General features: G+C 40.3%; 1 protein-coding gene across 4 annotated transcripts in view; it reads right to left on the reverse strand.

Moving 5' to 3' along the window:
• LOC134815002 (plexin A3-like) overlaps window positions 1-19,949 on the reverse strand; it is a 43,918-nt gene that overhangs the window by 17,947 nt on the left and 6,022 nt on the right. The window contains exon 1 of one of the 4 annotated variants that reach the window (XM_063823433.1): window positions 17,608-17,642. The exons of the other annotated variants lie outside the window; for them this stretch is intronic. The gene's annotated coding sequence lies outside the window, so the exon portion shown is untranslated. Of the gene's footprint in view, window positions 1-17,607; window positions 17,643-19,949 lie in introns of those variants that run through there. 4 annotated transcript variants of the gene reach the window in all.

Consider the following 19,949-nt stretch of genomic DNA (forward strand, 5'->3'; position numbering starts at 1 on the left):
CACCTCTTCCAAAAATGCAGTTACCAGAGCAGGAATCTCTTCTTCCTCCTCTTCTTTCAACCCAAACACAATCAGGTTCCTGCTCTTCTCCTCTTCTGCAGCCACAATCTTATCTCCTTCTTCGGCGTTTTACTGTTGCAGACTGTATCACTTGCACTGTTCTTTTGCAGTACTCCTGCACTGTTGCACTGTAGCTCTGTGTCCCTGACTCCACCGTGGTTTGCACTGCCCCTAAACTGCAATCTTAAGTAACTTTAGTTCCGGCACTCTTTGGCCATTAAAATAACCAACTCCAATGAAACCCCGTGTAGCTACGTTCTGCTACCTCCATGCTAGCACCACCCAGCTACCACCAGTTTATTCTAAGTCTAGCTATTTCTAGCAACCTCTCAATGCTATCTCCAGCTCTGTCCCGACCCTGGCAATGACATATGCGGGTTATTCGAGGTATCTTGCATAGCAAACGAAGCGGCATGTGCATTCACAACACAAAAAAGCCACAGTGGATGATGGAAGGTATATTTACACTTCCTATACCCCCCTATAATACCGGGCCTCTTGCGAGAGTGACAAAAGGTGCACAGTTAAAAGAAGCCCCTGTGAGAAATCGCATTTCTTGCACAACTGGGTCTAATTGTTATAGAGGCAAAGAAGAGGTCCGGTACATTCAGATACCCGGTATAGATTGGCAAGATTGACGGTACAGAGAAGTTTTGATCATTGAAATCAATAAAATGATAGTATACAGCAGGTAAAATTGGTTCGATCTTAAACGGTCCTTTTGTGCTGTTTCTTTATGTGGAATTTGATAAAGCTGTATTGTAATTAGTTATGAAACTCTAATATTGTGTGGTTAACGTTTTTCAGGTTCAGCCCTTTCCGCTAAGCTATTCCTAATTACTAAAATATGCCGAGATTTACTGAACTCCAACTTCAAATATTGATGATTTTAGTATTCCCCAATCTAAAAAGGTTCGAAGTTTTTCTGCAAAGCATTTTTATCCACGTTTCATGCAATTTTATCACTTTTGGCGGAAATTTTTTTTTCTTCAAATTTTCGAAATTTTTTCAGTCTCGAAAAAAATTTGTAAGTGAAAAAGTTTTGAAGTTTTTCTAAAAACTACATTTCTCCGTGTTTCAAACGATTTTAATCATTTTGAGCCAATAAAAATTTTTCACTTTTTTTGGTAATTAACTAATTGGTAATTATCCAATTAGCTGATTGTCCGATGTAAAAATTTTTCTTTTAAAAGTTTTACTCCTTGATAAGATAAACATTCTAGGTTAATTTCCAGCCTTCTACGACGTTCACAACTAAAGATATTTGGCAAACCAGAAAGGTGGTACAAAGGTGGTAAAAAGTGGTAAAAAGTGGTGTTTCTGTCGAGATACAAAATTGGTGACAAGTCTAATTATGTTCGTAGGGGTTCTAACTACCATATTCCGTTGCTAAATCCTTGTGAACATGTAAATCCAACGGAATGCCACTTTTCCCCTTACTACTACAGAAAATTGCATTACGAAAAGTGAACAATAAAAAGCACAGCTGAGAGGCTCCACACACGAAAAATGACAGTGCATGTATTTGTCGGCAAAAGGGATACAATTTGTCGATAAAATTAAATCATCGCGTAGAAAAAGAAAAACTGCAAGTTCTGCGTGATGTATGTGCGACCACAATTACTTTGACAAAAAAAGTTACACAAAACATTAAATCAAACGCAGCGAGTAATAACGATAAAATATTATGCAGTAATAATATGCTTGAAAAGCAGCAACTTGTAGTAGCAAGTAGTCTGGCGGGGTAAACCAACTAGACGGTCTGAGAAAGTATTAACTGCGGTGCAGCAGGCCCCCACACACATGTGAACTAGAGGAAGAGTGTAAATACACGTAACAAGGGTGTGTGGCCGCCCAACACCAGGAAACACTGCAGTATTACAGACCTCACAATCTACACATTCAATACTCCCTCTTAATGAGATGGGAAAACATGTCCGGCTATTACACTGTTAGTCCAATTATTAGGTCCGGTAACGGGCGAGTTGGACCTAATTGGATACCAACTTATCAAGCAGCAGTTCCTAGATACGCTACTTTTGAGGTGGACTCAGTGCGAAGATTATGGGAAATATGTGGGAATGAAATTTGAGATAATTCTGTTGTTGAGACGTTTGAAAATATCGTCAAGTAGCTTTGAGAAGATACTACACACACGGCAAGCAAGGAGCGAGTGTTTTAGAGTATGTGAAATGTGCTTGTCAGAATGTGGAGAATGTGCTAGTCACACTCTCCAGCGAACTCAGATCACAGACTCAGATCTCCAACTCTAATTATTACAGGGGACTTTCCTTTTTGCCCCATTTACAAATCATACAACGCTATCCTTATTCTTATGGAATCTGAGCTTGTCAGAATTAGGAGCAAGATATTATAATGGCTGTAGTAAGCATACACATTAAAGTGTGGGCTAATTTTAGGACCCGTTTGGTGGGGGTTTGCGGTTAGACTCGGGATCAAACACAAAGCCCTCAGTGTTAACCTCTCAAATGACAACAAACCTACTTTAATTCGCATATAAATCCAACCGTAAATCTATTAGGCACGAATACGCATTATTTTCATTGCCATTTAGACCGCAGCTAATCTGATTACAGATGCAAATTAATCAAAGGGTATGTCTTGAAGCTGAAGTATTTTAGCATGAGATATTTACACCTACCCCAATATAAGTAGTCAGACTACAAGTCCCACTTAATTGCTCGGAGCAAACGACAAAATTCAACTATCGACAAAATAACGGATTAAGAAATGAGATCTGACGTTTAAAATTAAATGCCAGCTACCACCAGAACACAAAACGTGCGCCCCCCAAAACTCGGTGAGCTCAGGAATCAGGGTGTCTAAAAGTCCACGGTAATTCAGGATAAGGGAGCTACCTGAGTTTTCAGCAGGTAGCCCATACCACTGACAAGAGGTCCAATTAACTGACACTGTAGCCGAGAAAGTTGGCGGTAGTTGTGACTAAGGAGCGGTTCTAACAGCAGGTGACTTATCACAACCTACTGAACTGTTGGAGCTCCTACCACTACGTGCTGGTAGGATGTAGGTCCCCTGCTCCTGCCTACTACTGACTTGTTATCACGCTACTTTATATCCTACCGCTCTATTGCTCACCCGTTATTTGATATCTCTCATTGCGGCGGCTAACCGGGGAGGGGTGTGGGATTAGCATCAATATAATATTGTTGTTTAATCTTCGGTATACGCCATGAGCTGGTTCAATTAACACAATGGTATGCCAATGGTATGCAGTCTCTCTCCACCGAGATCTCCCCTTACACAAGCCATCAGAGTATAGCCCTGAAATGTTCATTACCAAATCCTCGCATTATTCTCATCAGCCCACATGACCTCATATCACCCTGTATAAAGGAGTAGGGCTGCTTTACTGGTGCAAGAAATCAGAATATAGAATATGGTGCAAGAAATCAAGATACAAAATGTGGAGCAAGAAATCAAGATACAAAATATGGAGCAAGAAATCAAGATCAAAAGCTGAGCTTCTAGACAGGGATATACAATCTGAGATTCTAGCAGGGAGATACACAAACTCACTGTACGATTTGTCGAGCAGATGTGAGAAATATTAAATGGTTACACATGTGAAAAGAGAGACTGTATTATGCGACAAATACACGGTAATTAACCGTACATCCAACAGTGGATTGAGGAGGAAGGTGCCGATAAGTCTGGCTGGGAGCAAGGAGGCCTAACATGTTCTAACATGCCCGGGTGTGATGGGGCTCTAGACCTGAAATGGAGGTGAAACCCACTTCCCAACCCCAAGAAGCCATTAAAATTGACACGGTGAAACACCCAAAAGAGTGTCGATGGTCGAAATGTAAACAAATGATAAAGTTTATCATTCGTACACCGGTGAGATAACCCAAAGATTCCCTCGACCTAAATAACTCTTTTCAAATGTATGAGTTGTCAAGATCAAAAAGAGAGTCGTGTATAACGGTAATGGAACTCAATCTGATAATTCGTCCTGAACAGTCCCACACTAAACGGTATAAACCATCTCAGACAAGCCTCAAGAGATACAATTATCACCTATCTAATGGAGATAGTATCTACAAACGGTGTCAAGTTTCTCGAAGGTCTGTTAAAAAGTTAAAATGTTAAAAAGTGAGGCAGATGATTCTTACTAATATTCGGATTAAGAGTTGTGTGTGTGGGCCACGCTAATTAAATCTTGGCAGACAACAGTTTTAGAATTATCAGGGTTACTAACTCTCTGAACATTATATCGCACACACGTCACCACCTTTCTCTCGAAGGACCACATCATTTGGTTTTATTACTCACCCTCACTCAGACCCTCACTTAGAGCCTCCCTAAAATCCGAGGATAACTGTATCTCAACTAGTTAGAAGAGCAGTTAGAATAGCAGGTGTTGGAGAGAATCAGAGTAGCAGCACAATTACCCGCAGTAAACTGAGTGAGTTTCAACTTTACTTATTTCATTAGCGGAACTGGTGGTAATAGGAACTTCGTTAGAGGGCCGTGCTAACAGAAGTGTGGGATTTAGTCTATTTAGCAGACTGGTGAAAAAGAAGCATTTGGAAAGACACACGTTTGGCTGGTCGACAGACTCCACAAAGTTTCAACGCTAAAATCACACCAAATTTGTGTCTTGGCTAACAACACTAAACCCAGACGACAGGCCACCAAAACATCAACAGCGACATTTACAACGCCACAAACCATTGTAACACTAAACAAGCTCACTCATAAATACACACAAAGCTTAAGATACACGCTAAAACTGAAACGATCAGATTCCAGCGGGATCAGTAAGCAAGATGAGCGTGTAATAAGGTGTCAGTATTCGGAGCTAGGCACGGCCCGGTACCCTAGTCAAAGTAATCAAAGAGAGCTCCCGCCACCATTTAGCTTGACCCTTTCTTGATGGGTAGAACTTGTGAGAAATCAGCGTCATCGTCAACCGTAACATTAATAAGTGGCAAAGTATCGTGTCAGAATTACAGCTGTGGGAAACTGTGGTGAGTAGGTCACTAGTGGGAGGAATTAGGGGGAGGAATAAGAGGATATAGTAACGATACTGTACAGGGCAAGGTGCGAAGTGGTATGAAAGATAAGGATGAGCTATTGGAAAGAGACATGGGCGGCCCCTGCGTCATTCTCTGAAAGTGATAGGCAATCTTCAGCAGATCATTTACACAAAGGAAACTTAAGCATTTAATCGAAAATACGTCAATTAAAAATCGATTACATGCTTAAGGGATGAGAAGTTGTTCCAATCTAGTTAGAACTTTGTAGGTCGTAATTAGATTGGCGTTCAGACGAGAAACTTTTCGCAAATATCAAGAGAACTGTGAGAAATACCGCAGATTGATAGTAGTTATCAGACCTAGAGGTGCCTGGAACGAAACTCAAACACGACCGCTCAACCGCACAAAGAGACATATGTCTCATAGGACAGGACAAGGAGTCGGTGATACGAGAGGACGTACTGTGGTTAAGAAATTAGAAAGTTATACGAGGGAACGTCCCTTGTCCGTCAACAAGTGATTGAAAAATAAATACAAAAGAGAAGTTCAATATCAGTGATCCAGAGGAACGTACAAAATGTCCGTTCTTACATCCTGGAGGAATCCTGGAGCCTCCAGTACAATGGGATAGGAATCAAAGAGTGATCTCATATTTTAATTAAACATTAAAGATATGCTCTCAGCAGTACAATGCTAATGAATTAAATTGGCCGAATGATTTTAGACTTAACTGCAAAGTTAACCCGGGGATTGTGTTTAAGAAGATGTGGAGTCTAGACTTGTTTAGAGACACAATGTTCATTTCCGCTCCCTTGGCCCTGTGACATCACACTGGTAATGTGTGAAACCATAACAGATCCTTAGTAGCCCGTGAAACTGGTACGTCATCTGGTAATGAGCATTACTGACAACCTTGGTAATGACTCAAACTTATACCCGGTCCAGCGCTTGTAATTTTTATATGCAGCATATGATGAGGTCTGCTATTAAATATATCCGTTTTAATGGTGAACGTGCGAGAAGGAGGTCCTCTAAGTTGGTGTCTGGAGCTGGGATAAGAACAAGTCTGGATCTGGTGGAAGTAGAAGGTGGAAGTAGAGGTAGGAGCAAGGAAGGAGTGAAGCCCGGCAACTCTCACAACACCAACCAGCGCACTCGCTAATGAAATAGTTATCAGCCAATGAGTGACTAGGAGAGGAGAATAGGTTAGGCTTGCGGGCGACACTATTTCCTACAGCAGATTTACTATTGTTTTACAATCAGAGCACAACACAAACAGGTAAGCTCTACAACTGTCATAGAGTCACGTGATCAAGCCGCTACTTCCTCCGCGGAGGAGATTTTTAGGCGCAGCCCTAGTTTCATCGGCCAAATGTGACGCACACTAACAGAAATAATTGGGCCTGGCTTTCTTTGTTATTTGAAACCGGTTAAAAAGTGTAAGGAAATGTAGGCAGAAGTAGACTGTTCCTGTAACTTGTACAAACTACAGGGCTCTGCAGAAAGTCTGCTCGTCAACCAAGCCCAACTGTCCCAACTACAGGGCACAGAACGATAAATAATGACAGTCTCTGAATTTTGCAGTTGTTGCAGTAAACAATATGATCTATTATTACTAAATAGTTGATGCTGCGAGGAATCGTTAAAAGGGAGACTGAATAGCATTGCGTGGGTAAAAGCCTTAAGAACGCGTCATTGTCGCCGTTAGCACGATTAGTTCAACGTACACAAACGATAGATAATCAGACACCTTTTCAGTTTTCCTTCACATTTTTCGTCAGAAAATTGTTTGAGAGATAAGAAAGCAGTGACACTTGAAACAGAAAACAAGACGAAATGGTGAGACAACAAACCGATGACACTTAAAACAGAAAACAAGACGAAATGGTGAGACAACAAACCGATGACACTTAAAACAGAAAACAAGACGAAATGGTGAGACAACAAACCGATGACACTTAATACAGAAAACAAGACGAAATGGTGAGACAACAAACCGATGACACTTGAAACAGAAAACAAGACGAAATGGTGAGACAACAAACCGATGACACTTAAAACAGAAAACAAGACGAAATGGTGAGACAACGTCAAACCGATGACACTTGAAACAGAAAACAAGACGAAATGGTGAGACAACAAACCGATGACACTTGAAACAGAAAACAAGACGAAATGGTGAGACAACAAACCGATGACACTTAAAACAGAAAACAAGACGAAATGGTGAGACAACAAACCGAATAACCGATGACACTTAAAACAGAAACAAGACGAAATGGTGAGACAACAAACCGATGACACTTGAAACAGAAAACAAGACGAAATGGTGAGACAACAGCAGACAATAATGAGCTCCAATATCTTAAACGTGTTTCGATCAAGAAGGGAGCGAGTCGTATGACAAAGAAAGTAATTCAATCAAAGAATCAAGCGCTAGAAGCTAGAAGCCATCCGATTATAATAATCTCTCCCATCACAGGGTCCCATGTACCTCGACAAACGAGTCTAAAATAGAACAACGAACTATATAATTAAAGCACATATTTCTGCTATAGCCATCAGCCGTAAACCAATTAGCAGTAACAGCAAGCAACAATATATGACGCCTGGCCCAATGAGAAACAAATCAGAACGGAAGCACGTTAATTTATTATCGACAAAACTGGTAATAATCAAATTGAATGTGATGGTTTTTTGAAAGGTTTTTGGCGCTGTTTCATAATGTTTCATAATGACAAATATTATTAAACGGATGCCGGAGACAGCTCGGATGCTAAGAATATTTGTAAAGGAGCGCTGAAGAAGGGTGCTGGCGTGAAGGGTGGGTATAGGCCTCACATCACTTGTATTGAATTATATCGAGGATTCCTGCTACTTGATACTTGATCTACAGCTCCTTCCATTAGCCAATACACGTGGCTACCACGTGTCCAAACCTTAATCACGTGATAACCTAGCGACCAATGAGAGGCTGTGGAGTGACTTGACATAAGGGCATATTCAGAAGATAATGCAGAAGTAATCTAGTTGGTTGTTGGAATGTGGAGGAGGTCGGAGCAGAAGTAAACGAGTTATGTTAGCCCAGTTACTGTCAATCCCGACCGTGCAGCAGTAGTTATAACCAGTACAGACCTTGACAGCTTTTATACGGAGCTACCATGTGTCTACAGGTGTGGGCACCACGCATGTGTACCTTTATAAAACACGGCACTAATAACCGGGAGTCAGACTAATACACACAGATATCCCAGTCTCTGAAGTCTGAGTACTGGTGTGAAATTCTGGCATCAAACTCCAGAGAACGGGCGAAATACCTGAACTAGGAGGGCGGAACTTGTAACGTGTGTCAACAGGGAACTCAAGCAGTGAACTGACACACACTGCGTGCTATTCCTTGTTGATGTCATGATGTAAACCACGCATAATCTACCGAAATAATGGAACGTGTAGTAGTACAGATAGTACACACCATTTCAAAGAGCACTATCTCCTCCACCTCCCTCACACGATCGTTTTTGTATTTCTTAAACGTTCAGAAGCTGCCGACCCAGTGCCACCGACTTCTAGCTAAACATGCTTGTCGGACATCACATGACGTGACCATAATATTCATCTAGATGAGGACGGTTCAGTGATGAGAATCAGTGGTGAGAATCTGATGTCACAGTCAGGAATATGGGAGTAGTCAAAGGAGGGACACCGCTTCAGGAGAGCTGGTCTAACATATAATAACATAATATTCAGTCACTGATTCTTGTGAATTACAAGTCACTTTCAGTGCTCCTGTGAAGTAGGTTATAATCTGCGGACTATAAAAAGCCGTTTGAAAAACAACACAATAGAAACCTAACCCTTTTGGTTGGCAAAACGCAAGATTATTTATATCACAGAAGTTTCCAAACGAAGTTAAAACTTTAAAACCCCTTAAAACAGAGGTCACACTTCTGAGCGTGTCACAGTACTAGGAAGAGTACAGAAAGAAGAAAGTTACAAAATCACGGGTCACGAGACAACTTGTGTTAAGTGCTGTTCAAGATAACGAGCAGAAAAACAGCAGCTGTCAAATATAACCCGTGTGAATTGAACACAATTGTGAGGTTGAGTTACCTGTACATAACTCACAGTACAAATACCGAGGTTTAAAGCTGTTTAACACATTCCACACGTGTGCAGCAGCTGCTCAGTACTACGTCAAGTCAGACAGGCCGATAAAACAATCGGAATTAAGATAAAACAACATAAGGACAGGACCTACTTAAAAACCACGTCTGTAATCGGACCATCTAAACCAGATATCAGACTGGCAAATTTTATTACAGTCGGAGTCTTTATGCAAGACACGGGAGAAGCCCACTAAAATAGATCAAACGCAATTGTTAACGAAGTCTGAGAAACATAAGAACGGGGGGAGGGTTGAGCGCAGTAAAGCATGAAGAGATGATGCAGCTAGCCGAGTGATACTAGAGTAACTAGAGAGCTGATACGAGACAACGATATAGATTATAGCTTTTTTCGTAAAGAAATAAAATCAAAGATTATTGGGGTCGGGTGGTCTTTACCCTGCATGACATGGAACACCTAACTGAGCGAGAAGACCTGGCCGTCAGTGCAAGTGATGATCAGCGTGCAAATCTCCAGCATGGTACTAAGAATCGAGCGAGTGAAGCAAAAACAGTGCAAAAAATCGATACAAAAAGCGTATGAAAAGAGTGGAGTTCTTTGCGAAGAGAGCTGTGCTGCAGCTAGTCCAGTGGAAAGTACCCCAATGTACAGAGTGTAAGTACAAAGTTAGCCCCCAGCCTCTAGACCTAGGAAACTGTACTTGACAGCTAATCCCCCTGGGCCAATCTTCTTCCACCACACGGTCATCTGACTGTCACGTGACATCTGACATCCAACCTACTACCAGCGGAAGAGCACGTGATGTCTGGAAAATAGTGTGTTACTACAGGCAACCTAGTGCGACCCGGCAACCAATGAAAAACATCTAAATGATAGTCAATCATAGGAAAACGTTTAGTTACCATAACAACCCACGCGCTTTTCCTCAGAAATACAGGAATAGTTCCGGTACACAGAACCAGGAATCCCGGGCAGCTAGTAACCATGAGAAACAATCTAGAAACTCCAATTTAATCTAGTGGCCGGAAATTAAAGAGATTTAATAAATAGCGTCCAACTTGGTAGCCGAGAGAGCCGCCGGTGCGCCAAACCTCCTACATCTGGTGGTGGTATCGATAAACATTAGGCAGGATAATTAGTAGCCTGTTACTTGAAGTTTTCTACCAATAGCATTTAACTACCTGTGTGTCACGTGCCCAATTCCTGATTTGTGAAGTCCTTGAAATATTGCTAAGTAACATCAAAGCGACAAGCTTTAACCACCCTCCGGGTTGCAAAAGGAGAGTATGAAATACCCAAAACACCTGAAAAACAGAGCAAAACAGCACGAACCACTATTCTCAGCTCTGTACGCTGTGTATTACCCACATTCAACCAATCCAATTAGTGAAGACAATATCCATCAATCATGTGAGTGTGTCACTGTGTAGCACAAGGTGTAGCGGTCTGAACTGTGCTGAAAGTGGCCAGGTCTAGGTGGTGACAAGTTAACAAACAACAACTCCGACACGGATACCCGGTTATGATGGAACCCAGCCTACCCTAACTACAGAACCCAGCCTACCCTAGCCCATTACACTGAGTACCTGGCTTGTTAGTAGTGAGCTTGCTACCTTCTCAATTATCAGCAGATTGGTTGTTTATAGAACCGCAACTACAGTATTAATTGAATGCAACAACAGTATGTGCTTCTAAGGGAGCTTGTAGAGGAAGACTTTACAATTGACGAGGTATAACGAATACGATTTTAAGCAAACCAAAATGTCAAGATTTTAATCGTTAAATAAATCGGGGTGATAGATAAGGGGGAAACTTCGTAACAATCTAATCAGACACTGTAAAAAGGAAGCTGCAAGCAGGTGTAAAAGACGAGCTATGTCACATTGTGACCAGGAAACCACAATTTGGTCACGTGACACCGTGAGAGAATCTTAAAAAACAAACAAGTGTGTATTGATCTTGGGAATCTAGACAGTGATAGACGGCAATTGAGTTGTGAACTGTGCTGTCCTTCTGAGGGGTTACGACATAAAGTTCACAACAACATAATATTATAACGTCATAGTTCCCAGAGTTGGAAGTAAGAAAGTGGGAGTTCAAGTGGCTGTGGAGCATGGCAATGCTATTAATAGAGGTAAACTTAAACTTTAGTAGATGAGATAAAGGACACAATGCCCGTACTGGGAAGTCTTTTCTTTTACAAATTTACTCCTCTCCAATACGAGACCACGTTTCTAGGCTACCTCCTCAGAAATGGTCCCAGAACCGTTCTGACTAATTTTCTGGACCGGGGCTACCTCCGTAAAACAGGATGAAAAATTCCAGGATAATTAGTCACAATTCACGGGACTTGCAGTCACGTGACCGCAAGGTCATTTCAAATTAATGTTTAGTTGGAGAGATAAGGGACCTGGGTACTGATAGATTAGGGAGCTCGAGGGTCGGGTACGCTCCTGTAACTAGTAGAGATTATTATCACTAATATTATGTGGTGTCACGCCGTCAAGCTATCATATTCTCATCACTCCCACGTCACATCATTGTAACGTCACGGATTAACGAGTTACGTTACGCCTCACGACTCACGACTCACATCAATGATCTACATTATAGACCTTCTACTTCAGGTCAAATTCAGACAAATCCGTCGAACAATTACGTCAAATAAATAAACCATGTCTTCAGGACTAGATTGTAGACTCTAGATCCTATAGTTCAGACCTGTAACTCAACCGTAAAACCAGAACAATGGAAACTGACTACAGAGTTGGTGGCGCGCCACAAAGGAGACAAGAAAACAGCTTATCGTTTCTATCTGGTTCTCAAAAGCAGCTCTGAGGATTACTCACTACTCAGTCTCTAGCTTTAGAGCCTTGTGTTCACAACAGATTATGCCCTATATGTCCCTCCTAATTTAACTCAGCGCCAAAGGAGCGCAACGCAGCCAATCACTGTATGTGTATGTGCGTGTGTGTATGTGTGTGTGATTATTTTAGTATGTGAATATGTGTGAGTATTATGTGTGTATGTGTGAGTGGGTGCTACAATAATTTGCCAAATCTTTATTACGATCAGAACTAGCTACAAGCTCAGAACTAGCTACAAGGTGGCCGCTTCCACCGTACTATAGGCTAAGAGGACACGGGACGAGCAAGATAAGGAGTGATTAAAGAAGTGATTAAGAGAGATACAATAGTCGGAGTAGTATCCTGCACAATACACAGAAACCAGTGCCACGTGAAGCCTTGTGCCTTGTGCCATCAACCCAGCACACACAGCATCTTGTACACTCTAAAACACCGCGAGCTTCAAAAGCCAGACAAAAACCCCCGGTCAGATTGAGGTTGGAAGCCTGGTCAGATGTCTGGGAGAGAGAGAGAGATTGAAAAAATCAAGCAAAGCTAACAGTGCAACCTCGGACATCATCTCGCAGATAAAGACAAAGGGAGTTCGAAGAGGAGCAGTGTGAATGATTGAACGTCAAGCTAGCAAGCAGCTACAACTTTTTAATATGCTGCTTTGAGTTAATGCACGGAGCTAGCTGAAAACATATATATATCCGCTATTATTTTAAAACAAAATGTACATCAACTCTGGAGACGTGTGTTTTGTCGTTGAGATTGAGGGAGTGGGCGTATGCAATGAATCCAGCACGCATCAAGTGCAAGGCTATATTCATCTTGATTTATAGTGATTCCTCGAGCATTCGGGATCAAATAATATACCATACATTGCTCTGTCAAGAATTAAAAGAGTTGAGAGAGTACGTTTTGAAGCTTCACGATTCACTGCAACTTGCGACGGCGCTTGTAAAATGACGTTTTGCAGTGTTTTCCATTAGCTCACTGGAATTGAGCAGTGTTTTTAAACTAATCGCTTTGTTCTGCACCAGTCAAACCTGAGTGTTGTGGTATGTAACACGCACTTAAATATCATCATGATCACATTGAAATGAAGCCTGTCCTGCTCAGAAATGAAGGGCTATTTATTGGAATTAAATTATAAGCTATAGGATTTCTTTCTATCCTTCTTTATTATGCTTCTTAATCTTATTAAAAACTTGGTGTTTTTTACCTGGTCATGGTGAATTTAATGGATTATAAAAAGTGGTTGTTTTTAGAGTTGCTTGTACACAAAATACCACCTACGGTAAATACTATACTTGATATCAGCGAGTACATGCATTAAGTAATCTCTTCCCCACTTAAGCCCCATTTACCCGGATAAAAGAGAAATGAGCTCCGCGCCCACGTGACCCAAATGCCGCCCACGTGACCCAAATGCCGCCCACGTGGCCCAAATACCGTGTCCTGACAGGCTGACCGAGACTGGAAGTAGACATGTGATTGGATGAGGGTGGGAAAGCGTGAGATGGTAGAGCGGACGGTAAACACCTTGTATGTAGGGGTCATGTGTGATAGAATGTGTGACCACGAGAGCTTGAACTGCTAACGACCTTTTTATAGAACCTGACCTAATAACCATTAACCACTGGTACACACGGCCGTGTGTGCAGAGTGTGGACCTTTGTTCGTGTGAGTGAGGAAATTCCATCACGAAGCAAGTGCCAATGGTATCTCATTATAAATAATATGGTGAGGGGGAGATTAAACAATTTACATGTATTGCCCTACTAAACGCAAACAATTACCCCTCACACAGCTGCCTGAGTTGTTCTGGGAGCCCAGGTGAAGTAGAATGGGTTCTATACTGAAGAGGGCTATTTATCTAAGTGATACCCTCCCTCCTCTTCGTATAAGAGTATAAGGGGACATGATCTAATCATTGACCCATGACCACGTCTGATTCTCGTGCGGGGTCCGGACCCCCTCGTGCGGCAGAGGAGGAGAAATTGAGAAATGTGGTTTAAGTGTAACCCGGAACTCATTTTGAAATTTAGGTATGTGGGGACGGAGAAATCACCGAGACAACGACAAGGAATGTATGCTGATGTCATAGCTCAACTATAATACTGAAAATCCTATATTAAAATCCTAATAATGGGAAATCCTCAATCCTAATTGCTGATTTACGGTATCATGGATATTATAGGCCAGAGTTTACAGTGTCATGCGAATATGTCCTGTCATGTTCAGATGTTCAATGTTAGATCAAAGGGACATCTCTGGCATTTAACTTGTTTAAATTTTTAAAACATTCTCCTCACGCAAAGTGTAAATCGTATTCTGAGCGAACATTTTCCCATGAACAAGCTTCCTTGTTTCTGCACAATCCAGCATTATTACAGGAGAAACAAATTAAACCTACCTAGGATAATTAAACGGTGACTTTTTTCCAGAATAAACCGTGGATATTTCGGGAAAAGGAGAAATTTTAATTGAACAAAAAGATGGTCCGACAGCTTTCAGATATATTTCAGAGGAAGGCTCGCAAACTGTGAAAATAAAATGATAACAATATAGGAAAAGGATACGTTTTACTGGTTTATCTGGACAAAAAAGGGCATCTCAGATCGAGCTAATAGTATGGAAAACACGGCTCAAATCCGTATGTGCTAATGGGAATTGATGGACCTATAGAGAGCAAGCGGACCAAAGAAAGAACGGGGAACAAAGAAGTAATGGGGGACAAGGCAACAAATCTATTTAAGTGGGGATAGGGGCGAGGGTTCATTAAAATCAACATCCAAATGGGCAACTTCCAAATGTTCCGAGTAAAGGCTTGCTTCCCATATTGTAATATTCATTTAATACATCCAGTAATATGGCTAGAATGCGAGTTCGGAAATTGGATATCCATTTTGTGCAATGATGTAGGAGTGAGGAGGGGGTCCAGTCGACTAAAGTAATAAAGATAATAAAGTAATAAAAATGGTGGTGGCTCATTTGTACAAATGGTAAAATTGGCTCGTGTGAAGGAAAAACACCTGAAGAATCTTGCAGATGAGCAGCATATGCGGGTCCATCATCTCGTTATATATTTTACTTAAATTAATGCATTTGTACCACCTAGATAATTTGCAACACAAAATTTCCGTGATTCACCCAGGGACTGTAAAGTGTGGCGGATAAAGAACTTAAAAATTGCGACTAACCGAACCAAAAATACTAGAAGCCGTGAAATGTAATTTTTTGAAAAGGCTAATTGATGTGATACGCGACAGAAAACGTTATAATAGTTCCTATTTTTAGCACTGTACTCAGTAGTCAGTAAACAGACAGGAACATAATTGGATCTCATTATCGGATAATAGGAGTGAATTTTAGTAACGATTGAAGTTATACTTTTAGCGGTAAAGTTAGTAGAAATCATGGTTTTATAATCCGTAATGAAACCAGAGCAATCAAGAGAGGGAATTTGGTGACACAATCTCTCAATTTCTTCGCCCTGAAATCAAATTTATATTTTACCGAACTGAACTAGAAAAAAACGGCTGAACACTTAATGAGCCGTACTACAATCTATAGCTTTCTATCCAATACCCATGCGGTTTTGTGACTGATATTGGAAAAAGATACGCGCACCTAAAGAAAGTGCAAGCCATCGTCTGAAATACAGCTCACTCAGATCATACCAGAGTGAAAATAAGGACAGAATGTTGACTAGTGGTGACGTCAATGGTTCAGATCTGTCAAGGCTGCAACCAGGTCTTACCATTAATGGGACTCGCTAAAAGTGACCAGGTTTACTGTATCACACATTTTTGAGCTACAAATTTGAGAGAACTTAATGGAAAATGTCTTGAAAGGGAAGCAATACAGTCAGAATAAAATCTCGCTAGCACTACTATAGTATAGAGGAAGGTTCACCAGACAAAAGAACCTTGCCAGACAAAGAGCAGATTGTCCTGAGTAAAGCTGAGCTAGAAGTAATTAATGATAATTGACTAAAATACCAAAGCCTGGACTTTGGGTGCTGTTAATTGTCCGGAAAGTGAGTCAGCAATGTGAAAATTTCAGCAAATTGCCAGGTTTTGGGTTTGACAAGTGTTTTTGTAATATATAATTTACACTACAACGCTTAGATACGATGAGAGGGTTGACTACACGTGCTGAGAATTTACATTTGACTACACGTGACTGTTATCATGACAGCTACAGCCATCTTGATGTGGTGATCTTAAGAGGTTTATGAGACCAGATCAGTCTTATGATCAAAGTTATGTACTATGGAATATTTCAATAAAATTAAAATTTTGGATGGATGTAACAGGTGATGATGGAGAACCACATAAGCACAACCAACCTATCACAATGTTGTAATGTTGTAATGTTGCAAAGACTGAATCGCCCATTTTAGAAAATGTTGCTGCATTTAATATAGGGCAATTTGATCAGGTATTTTAATCATAAATACCAGTCTGGGAAGGCACCTCAGTTCTTTTTTAAATCCAGTTTACCACCCGCGTCCTCTTAGGTAGATAATGGATTTGTATTAACTTTAGGATAATTATAGGTTATAGAAGAATAGGTTTCATAGTTGAGACTTCGTTTAAAGTTTAAAGGTATTTATCGGGAAGTCTACTTTACGTTAAATCCCTTAACTTGAAGCTCTCTCGAAGTAATTTCTTTATATTTCCACAGAAACAGAACATTTAAAAAAATGAAACGGCCTTTCGCGCAAGTAAGTTATCCAAAATAATCAGGGAGATCGAAATAACGCAATCGCAGGCCAAATTTCCCATTTACCACCGATCGATTAGTTTGATTTGAACTCGTTTAGCTTGCCGTGAAGTTCATTCATACGTACGAAACCATCTTTACGTTACAAGTTAAATATAGCTATTGCAAAAAATATGGTGTCATGTATACTGAAATTTTAAAAAGTTTGATTTGAGTTCAGAGCATTTCAGAGAATATGAATAACACTACGGAGGAAAGGTCGTTGTGAGACTAACTTCCTAGTCCCTCATGTAACTCAATCAAGAGATATCAGATAAATGGAGGAGCTAAAAACCAGCTGGAATCGAGTAATTATATCTCAAAGTGCTATATCTACTGTACAATGATCTCTAAAGAAGGAGCCATGTGTCACTAGGCTACTTATAAGGCCCCTCTGTGGTGAGGGGTCTAACGACCAATGAGTCGTCCACAATGCTCGTTTTCAGGGGAAATTTGGGGCACGTGGTCGTAAATGGTTGTTTTCAAAAAGTCTATTAAACTATATAGTAGATGCTGATATAGTAGATGCTGTTATTCTAATCTGAGAGTCACTCATTCGTCAAGGTGGTTGTCAAGAATTAATTAAAACGGTTTTCATAAACTATTAAGGTCCTGAAAGAAATTCAAAGCCCTTTTATTAGGGAATATTTGGGGCACGTGGTGGATGGTCGACGAATTTCGATATCCAACTTAATTAATTTAACTTTAATCGTGACCACGAGTGATGAGTAAATGATTCGCTCGAAGTTCGGACGTATTGCAAAGACAAAGTAACTCACTTGAAACGAAGGCGCAATAGAAACACAAGAAGCAACTGGAGGCTGGAGCACAGACACAATCGCGCGGCACAAGTAGAATTATGGACCCTGAAAATTGCACGTGCGTGCTTATGCTTGAAGTTTAAAATTAAGCGCGTCTCGAAAACCGTATCACGTAGGCACGTCACACAATTTCGTCTCAAGTTTCAAATTAACAAATTATGTTGATCAGTTGATGTTTCGAGTACACTGCATCATTTCTAAAATATCAGATATTTACACTATTCAACAAGTAGTTTTCAGTTTCATCGGCGTCCTTTGTTGAGGTCTTTAATCTTATAGTTATCGCAACTATTGCCGTTTCTTTTTCTAAAGTATCCGTCTATGCTGTAAATCGATAGCCAACATCATCTTAAAGTTAAACAATCTTCATATTTATTGTGGATTATTTTATGAAGCACATTTCCTCGCATTATTGTCCATTTAAACAGGCCCATTGAGACTACCAGTCTGGTTATTAAATTGCCATTTTAAATATTGATCTAATTGTGTCGCGACTGCTAACTGCACATAGTTAGGCGGGGAGATAAACTGGAACCGGCGCCACTGAGGGCGAAAACGCCGCCGACTCAACCGCCTAACCCATATCTCGTAACCTAGTAACCACCTCAAATTATTGATCTTCATCATATTTCACGATCAATCTCCTTGCGGATAGTCTAGTTACTAAGCGAGAGTGATTTAACAATTCGGTGAAAGTACTGTTAATTACGCCATTTATTTCAAATTTTATGGTATTTATGGTTATTGAAAATACAAATGTGGATTTCGCGTAAATTACGTAAGTTCATGACCATCATGTGAGTAAATATCAAAACATGACGAGTAATTACTCACGTATTCGATTTCTACTTCAATGGGAAAAAATAATTGGGCTCTAAATGATAACGAGATCCAAAAATCTAAGCGGAGATTGACAAATACAGATTTGTAATCAATGATATCACTGATAATATTAGAACTCGAAGTTCAAATTCAGAGCACAAATAATCAATGAAATCAAGCCTTAATTTATTGTGATAAACTCGCCATATTTTCTCCGATTCCCACGCAGCAAGGGGTTGTGGTGAACCGAGTATGTCTCATTTCGTAAAACAATATATTGTCCAAAACCATTATAATAGCCAGACTCAGACAATAAAACTATCTGAAGTCTCCATTAAAGTTGATAAAAGGTACTCCGCCAGCGGTGTAATATTATCTTGATATTTTGTTGAATGATTGTAGGAGACAAGAAAATAAAAAACATGGATTGAAGTAAAGTTGTACTGTAAAACTTCGAGTATAGACATGAAGGCACCAAAATACGGAGCCAGGCATTCCCTCTGTAATTTTTGTATGCGAAATTATGAAGTCATGAAATTCACTCGTGAATTTTCTATTTTCGCATAAAAATTTCAATTAGCCTCCGTGCTACGTAAATAATAATGACTGAAATTCACAAATATCCGAGGATTTTCCGAAACGAAAATTGCAAGCCTTTTGGAAATGACTCTTAAATGCTTCGACTGTAAGACCTCAGTTTCAAATTTGCAGCCGTTCCGAAAAATTGCATATACTCATTTTTCTAAGCTCAAAAAACCTAAACCGAAAAATTTCCATTTACAGAGTGTCATTAAATTTGATAAACAAAAGCAAATGTTCTGAATTATCCGAATTATCGATATCAATAGCAGCATAATATTGGTGACACTGCACATGTTATGACGGCATGTCAAGTATGTTTAAAATGTAAGATCATTCCTACATGACAATCAAGCACCGTTCCAAAGTGTGAAGTGCCCCTAATTGTACATACCATCACTAGGATACTTGAAAATGTCCCTCCCGTGTAGAGGAGGTCCAGACTGAGACCTGAGCTCGGACCATTAGCTGACAAACATGCCAATATAACTCTCCAGACCGATAAGATATCCTAATGTAGGTATTTTGAGAGACCTTCAACATTTCTGACAATTAGGCTTGAACTTCGCGGGCACCTGTCAAACGTGACAGTTTTTGGCGCGGGTCGCTTACCTAAACTAGACTTTTGGTAACTTTGATAAATGGGTGAACTTGATTTTTCTAATTCAGATGCCAGTATATTATTCTGCAAAGAACCTCTGCAGTTGAAAATAGGCTGCCAGTCAGATTAGGCTTGAATATTACCACAGGCTTGTTATATTACAAATCCTAATTCGTATGAACTAAAATGGGAAATAGGACGAGGAAATTACAAGGAAAAAGTTAAATTTTGACAAGTTGTGTAGAGAGGCAACACAGCGGAAATAACCGCGAAGAAATGGAATTCCCTGACATTCACT

This window comes from Bolinopsis microptera, chromosome 5, assembly GCF_026151205.1.
Source record: "Bolinopsis microptera isolate Bmic1 chromosome 5, MBARI_Bmic_1.0, whole genome shotgun sequence".
In the NCBI taxonomy this organism is placed as follows: Eukaryota; Metazoa; Ctenophora; class Tentaculata; order Lobata; family Bolinopsidae; genus Bolinopsis; species Bolinopsis microptera.